This window comes from Amia ocellicauda, chromosome 5 (genome assembly GCF_036373705.1).
Source record: "Amia ocellicauda isolate fAmiCal2 chromosome 5, fAmiCal2.hap1, whole genome shotgun sequence".
NCBI classification, from domain to species: Eukaryota; Metazoa; Chordata; class Actinopteri; order Amiiformes; family Amiidae; genus Amia; species Amia ocellicauda.
Window position 1 is genome coordinate 33,360,518 of NC_089854.1, and position 19,116 is coordinate 33,379,633.

The following is a 19,116-nucleotide window of genomic DNA, read 5'->3' on the forward strand; positions in this document are numbered from 1 at the left end:
ATTAATTTGAGGGTAGTTACAGGTGCAGTACAGGCCTGGCAGAGCATCACCAGGTGATGTCTATGGGTTCCAGACTTCAGGCTGTCATTGACTGCAAAGGATTTGCAACCAAGTATTGAAACTCACAATTTAATTATGTTACTTTGTCCAAATACTTTTGAGCACTTAAGAATGTGTGTAATTCCTACACCGTTCACCCGTTTGGATATAACTACACTCAAATTAAAGATGAAAGTTTCCTTTCAAATCCATTGTGGTGGCGTACAGAGCCAAAATGATGGCAATTGTGTCACTGTTGAAATATTTATGGACCTAACTGTACTTTTTTCCACACTTTTAATCTGGACAACGTATTTGGAGTCCTATATTGTAACTTAATTATTTTCATTTCCTCCCTGACAGAAACTACTGCTGCTAAATGTAATAAAAAATAAAATAATATAAAAAACTGTAAAAAAATCAACAAAATACCAAAAAGTGTAGAATTGATTTGAAAATATAGGAGTCAGAATGACAGTTGTTCAGATAAAAAGTTTTTCCACTGAGGTATATATCAGGGACACATTATGACCTGGTCATAATTATTTGATTGCAGCACTTGCCTTTTTCCTTCATCCCATTAATACTTCACTCTTCACCTGACTGGAAATCTTAATGTTCTACTTTTCATCCGGCTTTATTATAAACAAGAAGTAATTTGGTACATTATTTTATTATTTTTTGTAGTTTCTGTTCATAAAAGCTAAAGCTTCCTCTGTTACAGCTCCTATGATATAGACCAGAAGAGAGGAAGGGTGAACATATCTCTCTGTTATTGATCCTTTTAACACAGGCCACCTTGGGAACATAGTCTTCTTTAGCAATGAAACCCTGAGGTTCGAGCTCAGCACAGCAAAATCTCACCGTAGGCATCGGCTTGTTGTTGTTCTCAGGAAGCCCTTCAAGCTGCTGTTGTAATTCTGTTGCTGTCCTGCTGCTGCGCCATTGCTAAAGCATAACTGCCACAGTGCATTGAAGCCAGATAGCTGAGCAGTCCCAGTCAGTATGTTAATGAACATTTGTTTTTTTTTTGCTTATGTACCTTGCAAGCAATCAGTGTTACATGTTATTGATGATTCAATTAATTGTAACACAGGGTCCACTTTGCTATAGCTATCGTTGTGTAAAGATCCTAATACCAGTGGAGAAATGGTTTCAAGAGTTCAGTGTACTAAATAAGCAGTTAATGGTGGTTTTAGTATCATTTGTTGGCTGTCCACAATAATTAAATAACACCATTAAACTTTGCAGTGTTTTAATGCTTAATTAATACATTCATTTATTGTAAATTAAGGACATTAAATATATATATATATATATATATATATATATATATATATAATAGATCCCGAGGTTGCATACAATCTGGTAGGGGTAGCTGGTCTGGAGTGGGATAGCTGAAAGTTTGCAGCCATTGTTCTGCGCCATTGTACCATATCCTGTCTCAAAGCTGGTGTGTGTTTGGTCCAGTAACTGGTGCACTGCCTTTCGTTTTGAACCGTTGACCCATAGGTAAGTGTAATCTGCATGATCTGAGTTTAATGTTCATTACATACAACAATGTTCAACAGTCTGTAACCAAATAAGCATTGGAGTGGTTGTTTGTGAGCTGCACACTTATCGTTTTCAGTATTGTCTTAAAAAGTCAAATTGTACAGCCTGTTGTGTATTCACTAGTTTTGTGTTACTGTCGATGATGAATAGTTTCATAAGTGCAAATGAGTATTTTATATCTATTTCCATCTATCTTGAGAACTTCAACCAACATTGGGTTACTAAGAGATGTAAATTGAAGGCCATGCATCCCTTCTCCTCTGGCCTGGGTGCCATTGTGGACTGTTTGCTCCAGGCATTCTATGAGTGTATCCTCAGCTAGGCTCTAACTCTCCCTTGATGTGCTTAAAACTATTCTCACCCGAGAAACACACTCACACGGCTAGTACTAGTCATTTATTTATACACTCTCCTTCATGTGGTCCAATAGTCTTGTCTTTCAAATGACCTTGACATAGCCAACTGAAAAAAGCTGGGAATGGAGAGCTGCACACCCGGGAGACAAGATGTGACCAAGGAGAACGTATTGAAATATTTCCCTGTTTTTTAAATCAAAACGTGTATGACAGGCATCAGAAATAAAGCATATAATCAATCTATCTAACTTCCTTCAATTATAAACAAATATGTAAGATGTTAATTTGATTGAATGCAACTGAATATATTTCCTTACTGTGGTCAAGTACATTTTCCCCCAAAATAAAGTAGCATTTAAATATCTAATTTTTTTCAGGATAAATGATCTAACCTTGAAATACATATTTGGCTCAAGTGTTCTTTCATCTCGACTGTCACGTCAATTTGGAAAGCTATCTTCTGCTTCAAAAGATTAGAACGATACTGAGCATTTTAAAAATGCAGCTTTTCTCACACAGCACTAAATTGAAGTTCAAACGAACTTGTGCATGCATATAATGTATGATACTGGGGTAAGCAAAGTTTTGTAGTTTAAAGGGTGCAGTTGTATCACAGTTGTAGCTACATTTAAACAAACACGAGTGGGTAGATGGATAAAGACGCTTAGCGACTTGGACATCTGTCAGCTTATTTATTTTCGTTTGTGTGACATCATAGGCTGCAGTGTGTTTGTGTGTCTGTGTGTTTGGGATGGGAAAGATTGTTTGGGAGTGGGGAATTGTGGGGGCTCCAGTGTCAAAGATCATGGGAGAGAGGGGGTAAAAAGTGATGCCCCGGACACCACGTGCAAATTCGATTAAGATTTAAAAGGAGGGAAGTGTAGTGTGGAGAGAGACTGGATTAATGCTGTGCCTGTGAAACTGCCTTCTCTGCTAATAAAGCTGTTGCTTAGCTCTTATGCCATACGTTTTCACAAATCTAATCATGTAATTAATAACACAGCCTTCTCACTTTGGTCAATTTTAAAACAAAGCTTTACTGAATACTGATTATATGTACTGTGAGATACTGGTTTTGAGGTTTTCATATACATAGGGGGGAAAAATGTGTTTAAGTAATATCAAACTAAGTAGAATGTGTGCTATACATTTTTTTAAACAAGCCTGGTAGGCGGGAATCCCCCATCTGCTCACTACTATATTGTGAAGTGATATATAGTCAAATGTAGGAAACATCCAGGCTAATGCAGAACTCACACTGCAGACTGGGACTTCCCATTTAAAAAATCTACCAGCATGCCAATAAAAATTCCATGAGAAAAAATATTTATTACTTATTTCCCAAGAAACCTTGGTTGCGATGACTAATGTGATTGCTATCTTACTAGATTTGTGACTGTATATTCTTGTAAGCATAAAAAAAAAAAAAAAACAACTTACCATAAACTTGCAGTACCAGATTACTATTGCATGTTTTACCTGGAGGTGTGAACTACAAGTGAATGCAATCTGTGGTGTATTTGCTTAATCTTGGACTCGGGTTTCCCTTCATCATAGAGAAATCCTTGGCCAGCAGGGGGCGACGAAATGTTATTCCTTTTTGACAGTCTGTTCTTCTGTTTGCAGGGAGCTGATCCACCAGGCCAGATGAGACAGGGAGATTCCGGTCAACAGAGCTGCAGAGTCTTGGATCCTTGGAGCGGTCTGGTGGTTGAGGCCAGCGGAGATCGGGACGGACCGGGACCAAGTGGGGAACTAGCCAGAGGAGTCATCGGACTCCTCACAGAGTGGGCCCCAGCCAGAAGCCCGACCTGCCCAAGACTGCTCCCCAACAGCAGCCAGGATCCAGGAGAGGCCTCAGATTCCAGGCCAGGCCAGACTGGCTCAACGTCCCTGAGGGAGGCCTCCTGTAGCCAGAGCCTGGACTTCTCCCCGCAAGGCTGGCTCCCTGCAAGCTGAGACAGAAGATCCCCGGAGGTGGAAGCAGCTCCCCAGCCAGGGGGATCTTGCCCTGATCTCCTGATTGAGAGCCTCTGGATCCTTTCTCAGGTAGGAATGCAGCATGGCCCAGCGGACGGCTGGAGTGAGGAGCCAAAATGCGGTCCGATTCAGCCGAGAGGCTGGAGACAAGATGGCGGGCCTCACCCAGCTGGAATTCAGCAGGTCCGTGCTGTAGAGGGAACTGGGCTTCTCTCCTTCTGAACTGAACTGCTTGGTGAAGCTGCCTGAACCTAGAGATATGTTTGAGGTGAGGTTTAAAAACCCTCAAGTGCTGGAGAGTTTCCGGAGCATTTTTTGAGAGAAGAGAAATTGCATGCCCCTGAGTGACTTTGTAGTCGAGGCTCTGACCGACAGAGAAATAAAGATCATAACTGTTGAGTTTTTTAATGAAGCAGTGGCAGAGTATGATGTGGAGGTATGGCTGAGGAGACACTGTGAAATCCTGTCATAGAGTAAAAGAGTCATGGACGAGAATGGGGTTTGGACCGGTGCTCGGCAGTGGCAGGTACACCTGCAGGTTGAAGTGGCCTCTGTCGGCGGGGTACGCCACCTGCCAAGCACCATAGTTTTAGGAGCAAACAGAGGGCTTGTCTTCTACCATGGCATACCCAAGCTTTGCAGGAACTGCGGGGCCCTGGGTCATTTGGCCGCAGCTTGCACAGTTATTAAGTGCAAGAACTGCGGCCAAGACCATCCGACCATGGCTTGTAAGCAGGATAGGGCCTGCAACCTGTGCGGTGGGGGAGGGCACCTTTTTAGGAACTGTCCCTGCTCCTATGCAAATAGGGCACGGGTCCTTGGGGGGAATGAAGAGAAAGAAAATTGAGGCTCCTATAAATGCAACACCCCAAGACGAGGGCAAGGAGGAAACAGTCCTCAGAAGTCTCATAGTCTCTGAGTCAGAGTCGGAGTCAGAGGTGGGGTAGGGGAAGTGGACTGTGAAAGTATTATTATTATTATTATTTTTATTTCTTGGCAGACGCCCTTATCCAGGGTGACTTACAACAGAAGTGCAAACAAAGTGCAAAAATACAGTTAAATACAAGGCATCAATCATTACAAATTCAATTTAACTAAAACATAGCAATTCAAAATAATACATTTTACAAATTCCAATTTACAATTTACACAAGTACAGTAAGTGAGGTCCTACATCCTGGACGGTGAAAGCTAAGTGCTGTCAAGATGTAGGGTCACAGTCAAGGGCTACGGGAAAGGGAGCAAGGAGGAAAACAATCAAGAACGCAAGAAGCATAATAAAAACTGTGAAGTGCTATCTAGCAGGGATAAAAGGACTAATATTACAAGTACTTTCGGAAAAGATGCGTCTTGAGTAAACGCCGGAATGAAGTCAAGGACTCTGCTGTTTTGACTTCGGTGGGCAGGCTGTTCCACCATTTAGGGGTCAGGGATGAGAAGGAGCGGCTCTGGAGGAAGGAGAGTGGAGAGGAGGCAGAGTTAGGCTTCTGGCACTGGAGGAGCACAGTGGTCTGCAGGGGATGTATGGAGAGACGAGTGTCTGAAGGTAGCTTGGTGCAGTGTGGTCGAGACAGCGGTAGGTGAGGGTCAATGTCTTGAACTGAATGCGTGGAGGGAGCGGAGCAGTGGAGTAGGCTGAGGTGAGAGAGGAGGAGAATGTGGACATTGGAGAGCGGTAGACTTTGAGGGCAGCTGGGAGTTTGGTCCTTTTCCACTTCTGTTCGGCGGCACGCAGACTAGTTCGGGTTGCACAGAGAACAGCAGAGAGCCAAGGCTGAGGAGGGGAGGGATGGGCAGGACGAGACATGAGAGGACAGAGAGAGTCAAGGGAGGAGGTGAGGGAAAGTAGGAAAGAGAAAGCGAAGGGCAGGGAGGAGGAGAGTGAATGGGAGGTTGGAGAGTAAGAGAGTGAATTCTGCAAAAAGGCCTTCAGGTGGAGGACTGTGGCAACAGACCAGCCCTCATCCCAGCAATAAGAACAGCATCAGGCAGGGTCTACCCAATTGTCTCCTCGGTCACACACAGGGCCTCTGCTCTGCCAGCTGCTCGTCAGGCCTCGGCTGTGAAAGAACCAGGGAGAACTCCCAGCACCACAAGCTCTGGGTCCAGTGGGGTTCCACCAGCCTTTCTGAGTGGTGGGACCCGATGCCCCCCTCTTGGGCTTCCTAGAGGATCATGCAGTGAGGCAAATGGTTGAGGTTATGGGTGCAAGTGCTAAGCTGGGTGAGGGAGAAGATAGAAGTGGGGAAGAGGAAAGTGTCTTTACATGATTGTTATGGAGCGGGTATTTGCACTGCCTTTATGACTTTAACACTCATAAGTATTAATGTGAGAAGCATTGTTGAGAAGAAAAAGAGGGACGACTAAACTCTCTGGCTAGTATGAAGGCTGATATCATCTGCCTCCAGGAGTGCGGCATTCCCTTCCAAAAAGAATATAAAGATCTTCAGGACAGTTGGACCCTGGGCAAGTCTTTCTGGTCCAGGTCCAACGTGTCCCGAGCCTATGGGATTGCTGTACTCCTGCAGAACCCCTTTATTGAAGTTAAAAAAATTAAAATAATAGAGGCGGGCATGTTGGCCTCGACTTCAAATACAAGGGAATTGAGGCTGGTCAACATCTATACCCACGAGACAGCTACGCCCACTCGGCACCCTACCAGTTGTCATTTCATGTGATTTCAACTGTGCCCTGAGGGATGTAGACCAGAGTAAGCCCTGCAATGATAGATCCAGCAGGGATCTTGCTGCATTCGTGGAGGACTTTGAACTCTGGGACGCAGGTCAGGACCTGGTGCCCCGGTTCACCTGGGTGAGTTCTTCTGGCTCCTCCTTCTCCAGGATAGATCTCATCCTCCTCAGCAAGCCACTGGAGAGGACCGTCATGTCAGCAGAGGTGGTCTTCTTTTCAGACCACAGACTCCTGACAACAGAGGTGCTCATTCTGAGCACACGGGAGTCAGGGCCTGGGGTCTGGAAGCTCAATACCTCTCTGCACGATGACCCTCGTGTTGTTAAGACCTGAATGCTCGCCTCCAGCGCTTGAGTCTGTTGCAGCTCAGAGGTTCCGACCTGCCTGATGAGGTGGCCCTGGTGAAACTTAGCCTCTCCGTCCTCTATAGGGAGGAAGACCAAGGTCCTTTCCAGGGTCCGAATCATGGAGGATGATGAGAAATGTAGCCGCTTCTTCTTCAAGAAGACGAAGGAGAGGCAGCCTACAGTGTCCTCCATGATCGACTACATCGAGAGGATGGGTCTCGCTCTTGGCTTGAATAGATGGGTTAAGATCATTTACAGCAGCCTAAGCAGCAGGGTCCTTGTGAACCGCCTTGACTGAACCATTTCCGGTCAGGTTGGGTGTTCAACAGGGTTGTCCCGTCAGCCCTGCTGTACATCCTCTGTTTGGAGCCGTTCATGCAGGCGATCCGCCAGGACGCCCAGGTGACAGGTTTCCATCTCCCGGGTGCCGGCGGAGAGCAGCTGAAAGCCCTGGCCTACATGGACAACGCGCCATCTGTGGCCAGGGTGGAAGAACTGCTGGACGGCTTCTGCAGAGCGACGGGGGCTGCTGTCAATAAGGCTAAGAGTGAGGTCTACCTCTCTCAGGTATGGCCTGTTGGTCGGGGCCGCCAACCATGTTCCCTGTGAAGCCAGCCATCAAGGTTCTGGGGATCACGATCGACGGGACCAACACGGGCACCCAGAGTTGGGAGGAAGCTTTAACTAAAGTATGAAAGAACTTGGAACACAAGGACCTTGACGATGACTGGTAAAGTGCTGGTCGTAAAGGCCATTCTCTTCCCTATTCTGCTCTATGTAGGCATGATATTTCCCCCAGACAGGCATACCAGTAAATTGATCACAAGAATCATATTTCAGTTTGTCTGGGGGAGTAAAATGGAGAAGCTGAAATGAGTGCAGATGGTAAAGGGCGCCCTGGATGGAGGTATGGGGGTCCCTGACGTTGTGCAGCTCATTAAGGCAAAAAGTGAGTTTTATTAACCGTTTTAACTTTGCCAGCAGCCTGAGACCATTCAGCCTCTGCACCATGCATAACACCAGGCCGCACTCGTGGGATCCCCCGCTGTTCTACAGGGCGCTCCAAGCCTTTGCACTCGAAGTAGGCCTCCACAAAGCCTCGCTGGTCTGGGACTACAAGACCATCTGTAGTCAGATGAGATCTACCCAGGAGACCAGCAGAATAGAAGATTTTCCTCCCGAAACCTGTAGAAATATCTGGGCTAACGCTACGCACATTTGCCTCACAAATACGCAGAAAGATGTCTCCTGGATGGCTTTGAGTCGGTGTCTCCCCACTCGAGTGTTCATGTATAGAAGGGGCTTGGCCCTGTTTGAGACTTGCCCCTACAAGGGCTGCCTGGGAAAGGAGACAGAGGCTCATATTTTTAAATAGTGCCCCTCTACGTGCAATGTTAAATACTAACTCAATAAAACAGTATTAAACACTGTTAACTGGATTTTATACATAAAAATCTGAATTTAGTTATATCACACAGCTCAGACTGTAATTTGTATGTTCTTTGTTGTTCTTTTTAAGGAATTTGACACTGGAAACGCCAGAGATGTGAGTATCGTTTTAACCTATGGGATACAATTAGACAGATTACAAAAGTGTTTTTTTTAAATAATCTCTTATGACTGTGCCTCTGTTGATTATAGTTAAAGTAACAGGCAAGTATGTAGTAACCCAACAATGTGGAAATATGAATGTAGTATATTTGTGGACTAGACTTTAATATTTACACATAAAAGTATTGTTTCAAGTGTACGGTGTACATTCTCTGCTCCACAGTTATAAGTGTCTCATACATAATATTTATTTGTTTCTTAACAATGACATTATTAACATCAATTAGGAGTCACAATCACACTCACACAAACAAATCAATCACCATCAATACTTGAATGTGAATACAGTCGAGTTTTCTGTCTCGTTAGGGCAATATAACTTAATTTCAGCTTTCAGAAATGGAGAATTGGGTCACTCGTAAAGACTTGTCACTTCCACACTAATTAAATGCCTGCTTTACTCTGGACTATTCAGTACATCTAATCAATTTTACATTTCCCTTCAAAAGCATGACAAAACAATACTGCTTCGTGTTCATGGACCATTTCAGAATGACACAGATTATTCTTTGGCTGATGGGTGGCCAGATACCCTAACTGTCTTACACATTGAGCGGCCTTGTTATGATGTGCTGCAACCAGAAATCCAGTTTACATGTGCTGAGTATAAATTATGGTTCTACTGTTTCCTAATTAGTGTGGTTTGTAGTTAGGAGGTGATGCCAGATAAGTGATCACCATAAAGCTGACAATAAAATTAATTCCCCCAATAAGAAAACAGTATGATGAATTCACAAGCATGTGTTTTGTGGACTGCACTGATGTAGAGATCTTCATGCTTCTTAGAAAACACAGGGTGTAGTGAATTTAATGGGACAAGTTCAATGCCATAATCCCCAGTCAACATCCTGTCATTTCTCCCAGTCTGTAGTCAGTTATTGAGGTGGTCCTTCTTTCCTGCAGTATAATGAGAACAAGTTAGAAGCAAATCTGATATGAGGCTCGGTGCTATCCATTTATCCTTAAATATTTTATTGGGGAAATAACTGCATTTCCACAGTTTTTGGAGACATTAAAGAAGAGCACTTGAAGATTGATGAACTAGGCTACTTTTAGTAATAAGGTACATGTTTAAATATCGGCAGGTTTTCATGTAGTTATACTGAGCAGGCATGTGTAATATCACCAGTGATGGCACTGTAACAAAACACAAACTAACTGTGTGCATTGAGAGAGATTCAGTGCATGAGTAAGTACCCTGGAGTGGACTTTGAGTGATTTATGTTTTTGGGACTACATTAATAATTACTGTTAAAATCACACATGTAAAACATATTTCACTTTATACTATGCAATAAATTTGCTTTTATGCTAGTGTGACTTTCAGTAATACCAAATTTGTACTTGTCATCAGTGCCTTTAGCTGTGATTTTAGTAAACTGGGTATTTCAATACAATATACACCTTATATTGGGGAAATTTTGCCTGGCATCATTGGCAAGTAATCTCACACAAATATCAAGATGGCATCAGTAGCAGCATGCTTTATTGATCCACTGGATGTTTCCACCTGTTTCGATGTAAAGCATCTGTTATCCAGGTCATGCCAGCAAAACATGTGGTTGATTTGTATTTTTCTTTCTTTCAATTTGTGTGTGTGTGTATATATATATATATATATATATATACACACCGATCAGCCATAACATTATGACCACTGACAGGTCAAGTGAATAACACTGATAATCTCGTTATCATGGCACCTGTCAGTGGGTGGGATATATTAGGCAGCAAGTGAACATTTTGTCCTCAAAGTTGATGTGTTAGAAGCAGGAAAAATGGGCAAGCGTAAGGATCTGAGCGACTTTGACAAGGGCCAAATTGTGATGGCTAGACGACTGGGTCAGAGCATCTCCAAAACTGCAGCTCTTGTGGGGTGTTCCCGGTCTGCAGTGGTCAGTACCTATCAAAAGTGGCCAAGGAAGGAAAAAAGGTGAACCGGCGACAGGGTCATGGGCGGCCAAGGCTCATTGATTAACGTGGGGAGCGAAGGCTGGCCCGTGTGGTCTGATCCAACAGACGAGCTACTGTAGCTCAAATTGCTGAAAAAGTGAATGCTGGTTCTGATAGAAAGGTGTCAGAACACACAGTGCATCGCAGTTTGTTGCGTATGGGGCTGCGTAGCCACAGACCAGTCAGGGTGCCCATGCTGACCCCTGTCCACTGCCGAAAGCACCTACAATGGGCACGTGAGCATCAGATCTGGACCACGGAGCAATGGAAGAAGGTGGCCTGGTCTGATGAATCACGAGTTCAAGGTGTTGACTTGGCCTCCAAATTCCCCAGATCTCAATCCAATCGAGCATCTGTGGGATGTGCTGGCCAAACAAGTCCGATCCATGGAGGCCCCACCTCACAACTTACAGGACTTAAAGGATCTGCTGCTAACGTCTTGGTGCCAGATACCACAGCACACCTTCAGAGGTCTAGTGGAGTCCATGCCTCGACAGGTCAGGGCTGTTTTGGCAGCAAAAGGGGGACCTACACAATATTAGGCAGGTGGTCATAATGTTATGGCTGATCGGTGTATATACACAGTACTGTGCAAAAGTTTTAGGCAGGTATGAAAAAATGCTGTAAAGTAAGAATGCTTTCAAAAATAGATATTTTAATAGATTATATTTATCAATTAACTAAAAGCAAACTGAGTGAACAGAAAAAAAATCTAAATCAAATCCATATTTGGTGTGACCACCCTTTGCCTTCAAAACATAATCAATTCTTCTAGGTACACTTGCACAACGTCAGGGATTTTGTAGGCATATAGTCAGGTGTGTGATTAAACAATGATACCAAACAGGTGCTAATGATCATCAATTCAATATGTAGGTTGAAACACAATCATTAACTGAAACAGAAACAGCTGTGTAGGAGGAATAAAACTGGGTGAGGAACAGCCAAACTCATCTAACAAGGTGAGGCTGCTGAAGTCATACACCATGGCGAGACTGAGCACAGCAACAAGACACAAGGTAGTTCTACTGCATCAGCAAGGTCTCTCCCAGGCAGAAATTTCAAGGTAGACAGGGGTTTCCAGATGTGCTGTCCAAGCTCTTTTGAGGAAGCACAAAGAAACAGGCAACATTGAGGACCGTAGACGCAGTGGTCGGCCAAGGAAACTTACTGCAGCAGATGAAAGACACATCATGCTTACTTCCCTTCGCATTCAGAAGATGTCCAGCAGTGCCATCAGCTCAGAATTGGCAGAAAACAGTGGGACCCTGGTAAACCCATCTACTGTCCGGAGAAGTCTGGTCAGAAGTGGCCTTCATGGAAGACTTGCGGCCAAAAAGCTGTACCTCCGACGTGGCAACAAGGCCAAGTGACTCAACTATGCACGAAAACACAGGAACTGGGGTGCAGAAAAATGGCAGCAGGTGCTCTGGACTGATGAGTGAAAATTTGAAATATCTGGCTGTAGCAGAAGGCAGTTTGTTCTCTGAAGGGCTGGAGAGCGGTACACGAATGTGTGTCTGCAGGCAACAGTGAAGCATGGTAGAGGTTCCTTGGAAGTTTGGGGCTGCATTTCTGCAAATGAAGTTGGGGAATTGGTCAGAATGAATGGTCTCAATGCTGAGAAGTACAGGCAGATACTTATCCATCATGCAATACCATCAGGGAGGCATCTGATTGGCCCCAAATGTATTCTGCAGCATGACAACGACCACAAACATATAGCGACAGTCATTAAGAACTATCTTCAGCATAAAGAAGGACAAGGAGTCCTGGAAGTGATGGTATGGCCCCCATACAGCCCTGATCTCAACATCATCGAGTCTGTCTGGGATTACATGAAGAGAGAGAAGCAACTGAGGCTGCCTAAATCCACAGAATAACTGTGGTTAGTTCTGTTTGGGCCAACCTACCTGCCCAGTTCCTTCAAAAACTGTGTGCAAGTGTACCTAGAAGAACTGATGCTGTTTTGAAGGCAAAGGGTGGTCACACCAAATATGGATTTGATGTTGATTTTTCTTCTGTTCACTCACTTTGCATTCTGTTAATTGATAAATATAATCTAGTAACATGTCTATTTTTGAAAGCATTCTTTACAGCATTTTTTTCACACCTGCCTAAAATGTTTGCACAGTACTGTATATATGTATGTTCATGTCGTGTGTGTATCAGAAGTTAACAAATCATTTAACTTAAAAAAAATCCATTGTGCTTCCATTATTAGAAGAAAATCCAAAGTGGTTTGAACTTTATTTCTATTTACTGCATGCAAAACTCCTTAAACTACCACATGTTCTTTTTGGCATTATTATACTGCACAAACCATAACATGCATTAGTAATGAAAATTATGAAGATGCTGTTAATATTAAACAAATCTGTTATACCAGCATCTGCCATAGAAATATGTTACACATTAAAGCATGTATTTAATGCATTTACTATGGAGTTGCCCAACTGTGTTTCTTAATTTTTCATAAAAGAAAAATATAAAAATATGAATGTTCAAATGACATAGTTTTGCCTGCGTGTGGTCATGCCCTCTGACCTGTGTCTCCAGGCAGCCTTCTATCACTACTGGGCTTGCTATCGGGGCAATTGACTGGTGTGAAACAGACACTTCAAGATGTAATTGTTGTGGTTAAGCCTAAACACTCTGTAACAACGAAGACAGTTCAGTTACATTGGTTCTTGCCAGACCACTTCAAGGCAATAACCTCTTGCTGTTACAGCAATTCTTAGAAATCTCTCTCTCTTTCTGCCTTACTTGCTCACTAAAACTCCTAATTAAATCCAACTAATTTTGCAAAACATTATATACCAGATGATAAACAACAGCAATGTAAACAGATAGACATACCCAGTGCTCACCTACCTCCTTCTCTTTCTCTGCGACACGTATTGTTGTTAAATAGACAATAACTGATTGGCAGATGTGCTGAGATTATTTGGCCGATACTCTGCTGTGTATAACAGTGTATTTAGTATATGTCTCTCGGCATTTTTTAATTCAGAAGATAGTATCTTGGAAGTTCTCGTATTTCATAATATGAGACAAAGCTTCCCCTTCCGCAGAATAACAACAACACTAATTTTGAAATGTGAGTGGTGTGTATGATGTCAACATAAATAAAGATCGACGTGCCAAACAGTTTCAGAGCGTTTGACAGTGTGCTCATGTGATGGCAGGGATATACAATGGCATTCAACAGTATGGCTTATATTGGTTAATGCATGGGATGGGATATTGTATGAATAGACGTTTGGTTACGCGTGCTTGACTATTAAAAATACAATTTAAATACATGATCGGATATACTATTTTATTTACACTTAAATGACTTACGTTGATTGAACTGTTTGCGTAGTTTAAAACAGCGCCGTTTTAATCCAATGATTGTGTGAAAGACTCCAGTCGCCTCACCTCCGCTCAGTGCTGTGTGTTGCAGGGTTAACATTAATCGTGGGAGCCGTGTTGTTGTGTTTTGTTTTTGATTGCGCTTCAGCTGTGACGATTAATTGCAATAGTCGGGTACCGACCATGCGAGTCGGGAATATATATATATATATATGTCATTTGGGGATTTTGGTAAAAGTTTGGTGTGCGCACAGTGGCACATGATTCCGGGTTAGGACTCAACACACCGGCGGAGCACAGACTGTACCGTCTCCTGCCCGGTCCATGTGTTCAGCAACCCCTCACATGCATATATGTATGATCTCCCCTAAGTGTGTCCAATACCTTGAATGGATTCCCATGCGACACTGACGTGGATACAGTTGACATGACAATGGATATGGAACACGCCAGATACAATATAATGATTCTGGAGTTACACATTGTTTCAAGGTGAGCGCGATTAATTGCATTTAAATTAAATTAATCCGAAATCGCAGTCAGAAAGGAAAAAGCTGCTACTGATCGCATTACACGACACAATACAGCGCACAGTCTGCTTTCATTTACTTACAATTGGAGTTTGAGCATCCTGTTTTGTTTAAATACTGTATGTAAATCCCCCCCCCCCCCTTTGAATAGCAGAGTAGTAAATTAGATTAGTTTTTAATTAAGAAAGAATTACACTCAAATATTTTGTGTGACTTACGATTAATACCACACATATTGCGTTCTCTCTAATGACAGTTCTACTACGAGGGCGCTGTCGGAACATCCCAATTCATTTATTTAATGATGAATTCACTCATAAATACATTTCATTATGTGAATGTTCGTGGAACGTCACCTCGATATTGAATACATTAACAATGTTTCTCGTAGGGGTGTGTTTGTTGTTACCGTGTAACAGCTCTCTTCTGAATGTATCGATACACATTTTTTCAGTTACAATGTAGGCACACGACAGTGTAGGAATACAATTCAGCAATCCTGTGCACTCATATACGAGAGAAAGGGATTCCCTTAATACCATGATCAGAACTGATCGAGCAAAATCCGCACGTTTATGCATGCCGAAGTTCACTGATACGCATTTCAAGTAGTTAATCGTGCATTAGAGGAGCTGTGAATATTGCGTTGGAAATGGTTTAGTACGTTTATTGGTGCCGATGCTGTAGCATCGTAGTGGTAAAGATCTTAAAACAACAGCAGAGTCTTTCTCTGTTATGCAAGTTTTCACCTTCTGCCCATGGCTTGGAGGCACTAGTACAGTAGACGACTTTATAACACAACTGGAACGGGGAACTCGCCAGTAAACGTATTCTGCAAGTCTGATCATTTGTTAATGTGACGTTTTTTTAGCGAAGGATGGAAATAGAGAAAAGTTAGCTTCTGTGAAGTACGAAAGTGGGCGCTATTCATTGCAATCTTACACTTGTTTGCAATGTGAAAACAGCTGTTTGTGACCCTGACTGTCATAGACTTCAAATTCTACCTAAGCATCGTTCATCTTTCACCGGCCACTAATCATTGACAATCACCTCAGATGTAACTGCTGTCACTTGTGCTTGTGCAGTTCAGGCTTTTTTTTATATATATATATATATATCAATATCATTTTATATATAATCAAGCCTTATAATAAACAATCGTCAGGAGGGTTTGCCTCTTTCTAGCTTTTCATTGGCTAAGAATTGTCAATAAGATTCCAGCTGTTTAGCCCCTCCCACAAAGCTATGACGGACATCTCCTCTAGGCAATCGCTCAGTCGGAGTGGAGATAACCGCTCTCTGATTCGCGGAGAGGCGGGTGGAGAGGCGGGGAATTGAAGTTGGCCCTGGATCCAGCTGTGAAGCTGTTCTGATCTGGGGATTCATGTTTCAGCCAGAGCTTCTCCGAGTAAGGGGACTGGATAGAGTTTTCTATTTGCAATATTGAACACGAGCTGTACCTAAGAACGTCATGCAGGAATACATTGCATTTTTTTGAGATAAAGGCGGTTCATGACAATAAAGGCTGCAAACACCGCTGGATGTCTCGTTGGAGTCGGCCGCCAGATAAGTAGGAGTAATAATTAAAATAATTAATTAAATACACATTGAGAGAGCTCCTGGAAAAAATTGGATATTAAGAAACAAGACATAAAGGACCAAAAAGTGACCTCATTTTTCATTTTTAATTTAGTTGTCACTGAACGTTCAACAGAAGTGTAAACTGCTCAATTGCTTTCCAGATCAGCACATGGATTTCTTTGCTCTGTTGTAAAGAATGGGAGTAAAAAGTCAGTCGTATCCTGGATGTTGAGGACCATGGATGGGATTTGATTTTTTCAATTCTGACGCTACTGTAACACCAGAATTACCACCTACAGCAAAATATCTCCTGGAAATTAAACCTGCACGTTTGATACTATTTTAAATCGATTAATCATTTCACGGGCTGCGTTTTGCCACAAGAAATGAAAATGCAATGACTGACTACGATTTGGGCATCTCGAAGGCAACTATAACAGGTATCGCAATTTTAAAATGATTTTCCATGAAGACAAAATGAATATGAGCTGCAGTTCTGAGAGAGAATATGACTTAAAGTGTTAACTATAACTGTTATATTTCAGGTAGGCTATGCAGTAACACGTTTTTATATTTATAAAAGTTTAACAACAAAATAAAATGCAAACTTTGGCAAATATGTGTAAACTTTTATTATTATTATCATTATAATGATAATAATAATAATAATAAACAACATTGAAGATAAACACATTAACTCCCCCACACAAAAATACAAATATTAAAAGACTTAAGGTCGTTCACAATGAAACGTTATATAACATGGAAACATATATATCGGCTGTGTCGTCTGTGGAATTTTAAATAACTTAAATTAACCAAATATGTCTAATTATTAAGTTTTAGGTAGCAAACTAATGGCATACATGTAGGCAAAGCTTCGCGCTTTACAATGAATGTGACGTAAATTGGAGAACAACAAGAAATGATATCATTCAAACATATCTATACAGACTAAACAAAACCAGTAAGCTTGCATTCCCTGAAGTAGTTTGCCTTTTTCCCTCTTCTCCAAATTGCGAATATGTGCAAGGCAATGCCAAGGCAATGTATACGAAAACAACAATGATTTGTAACCTATATGGGAAATCATGAAATGTATTTAAAGTGTCTCCGTGCGTTTTAAAATATCGAAAACAAAGTGTTTCATGTATTGAAAGTAAAACACATAACGTGTTTGAGTAGGTCGACACTAAAGTTGGTCTAGTTTTAGATACGAATGAGCGACGTTTATTTATTTTTGTATTAGAGAGAGAGAGAGAGAGAGAGAGAGAGAGAGAGAGAGAGAGAGAGAGAGAGAGAACTTAATTATGTATACCTTTTAGGGGGTGAATGATGGCCGAGGATGGAGGAAATCAAGCTGAGGACCAAGGGGTTGGGGAGGTGGAAGGCAGGTCTTCCATCCCCAGAACTTTCATCCGACTCAACGACCTGTCCGGCGGCGGGGAGCGCAGCGAGGCTGAGCCCGGGGTGGGAGCTCAGGAGACGGGCACAGCGGAGGATGCTTCGAGGAGCAGCGGGGAAGCGTTGCCCTACCCGTCCCTGGCCCCGGTGGTGTTTTTCTACCTAAAACAAACCACCCGGCCGCGGAATTGGTGTCTGAAAATGGTCTGCAACCCATATCCTTTTAATGTGTTAAAGCACAGAAGCACAAGTGTGTCCGTCAGCACGGGGAGGGTAAGCGCTGGGACGCGGGCGCCGGGAAGGTAAGGCACGGCTCTGAAGTTATTTTGCAGTTTCAAAACGCATGCTTCGCTGAAATGTACCTTTAGATCACTGACACATACACTGTGTCACAAAATAACAATACTAGTTAGCCTATGCCATTGTGACCGGTCGTATTGGTAACTTTTGAAACATTGGAAAGAAATGCGCACGCACTTCTCTCTTGATTGCTTTCCCCTTTAAAACAAATCTCCGGTTGGTTTCCACTAGTAACCGCTAGCTAGATCATTGCTGTTGAGTTTCCTCTGAATATTTCACACGCTTGGCAATGATGACTTCAAACAGAAATGGACGTCTCTCTGAGTTGAATAGCATGTGCTGATAATAAGCCATGTATGGTACATACACATACTCTGTAACCTGGATGACCTGTGCGGGTCTCATTATGAGTGTCTGTGTTTTATGAATGTATTAAAACATGTTCACAAGGAAATCCCAACAGTGGCCTATTGGTTTGCTGGATTAGCTATACTGATGCAGAAACCTCAAGCTTTTAAATACTGAGTCTTATCGGTACATTTTATAATGTTGTGTAAGGAAAATAAAAAGTCAGATTTATTATGAAGGAATGAACCAATCTCCCTCCAATGTGCCAGGCACCGCTACATGCACATTACATAATGAAGTACCATAGTTTTTGTGCAGTGTGTTGTCCGGTAAAGAGCGCTTTCAATTGCTACACCTGTTCACTGCGCTTGGGCAACGGCAGTTTTATTCATTTAACGCTGTAGGTGTAAGCTAAATATTAACGGAAGAAACTCGTTTTCAGGAAGCTAGATAATGTTTCAGTCGGTCTTTAACTGACGACAATAGAGCTGCTTTGTGCACGTATTTGTGGAGTCTATACTTCAATGCGCACTGGAGGCATGGGACACTTGGAGATGGTTCCCCCCGTATGACTGGATTCTACTTCAGAACAAAAGGCGTGAGACATTACATAGGGGGTAACTGGAAAATGACAAAGACACGTTTTTACTACACGTGTGTACCCAGGCAATACAATAGACCAGTAAATAACACGTGTGGGAAACGGGTAGGTATTTTGCAGTCAGCTTCAGCCAGCATCAGTTTCGAGCGGATCCACTGTGCTGTAACGCAGGAGCCCAGATCATGTAGCAGTGTTCAGACCACGCAAGCGTGAGTTCAGGCTGTGTGGTGTTAGTTGCAGTGAGCAAACACTTGAGGTGTGGTTGTGGGTGGTCATTTCACAGCTTACAGTCACTTATCGTAACAGATACCCAAATCAACGAGTAATTAATTGTAATAACTCTTAGCTATTACAATTTAATGATTGTACTTGCAATTAAGCACTGATTAATTGCAACTGATGAAAACATGAATAATATTAGTAACAGAAGAACATATCCAACTGGATTTCTTTTAGACCTGTAA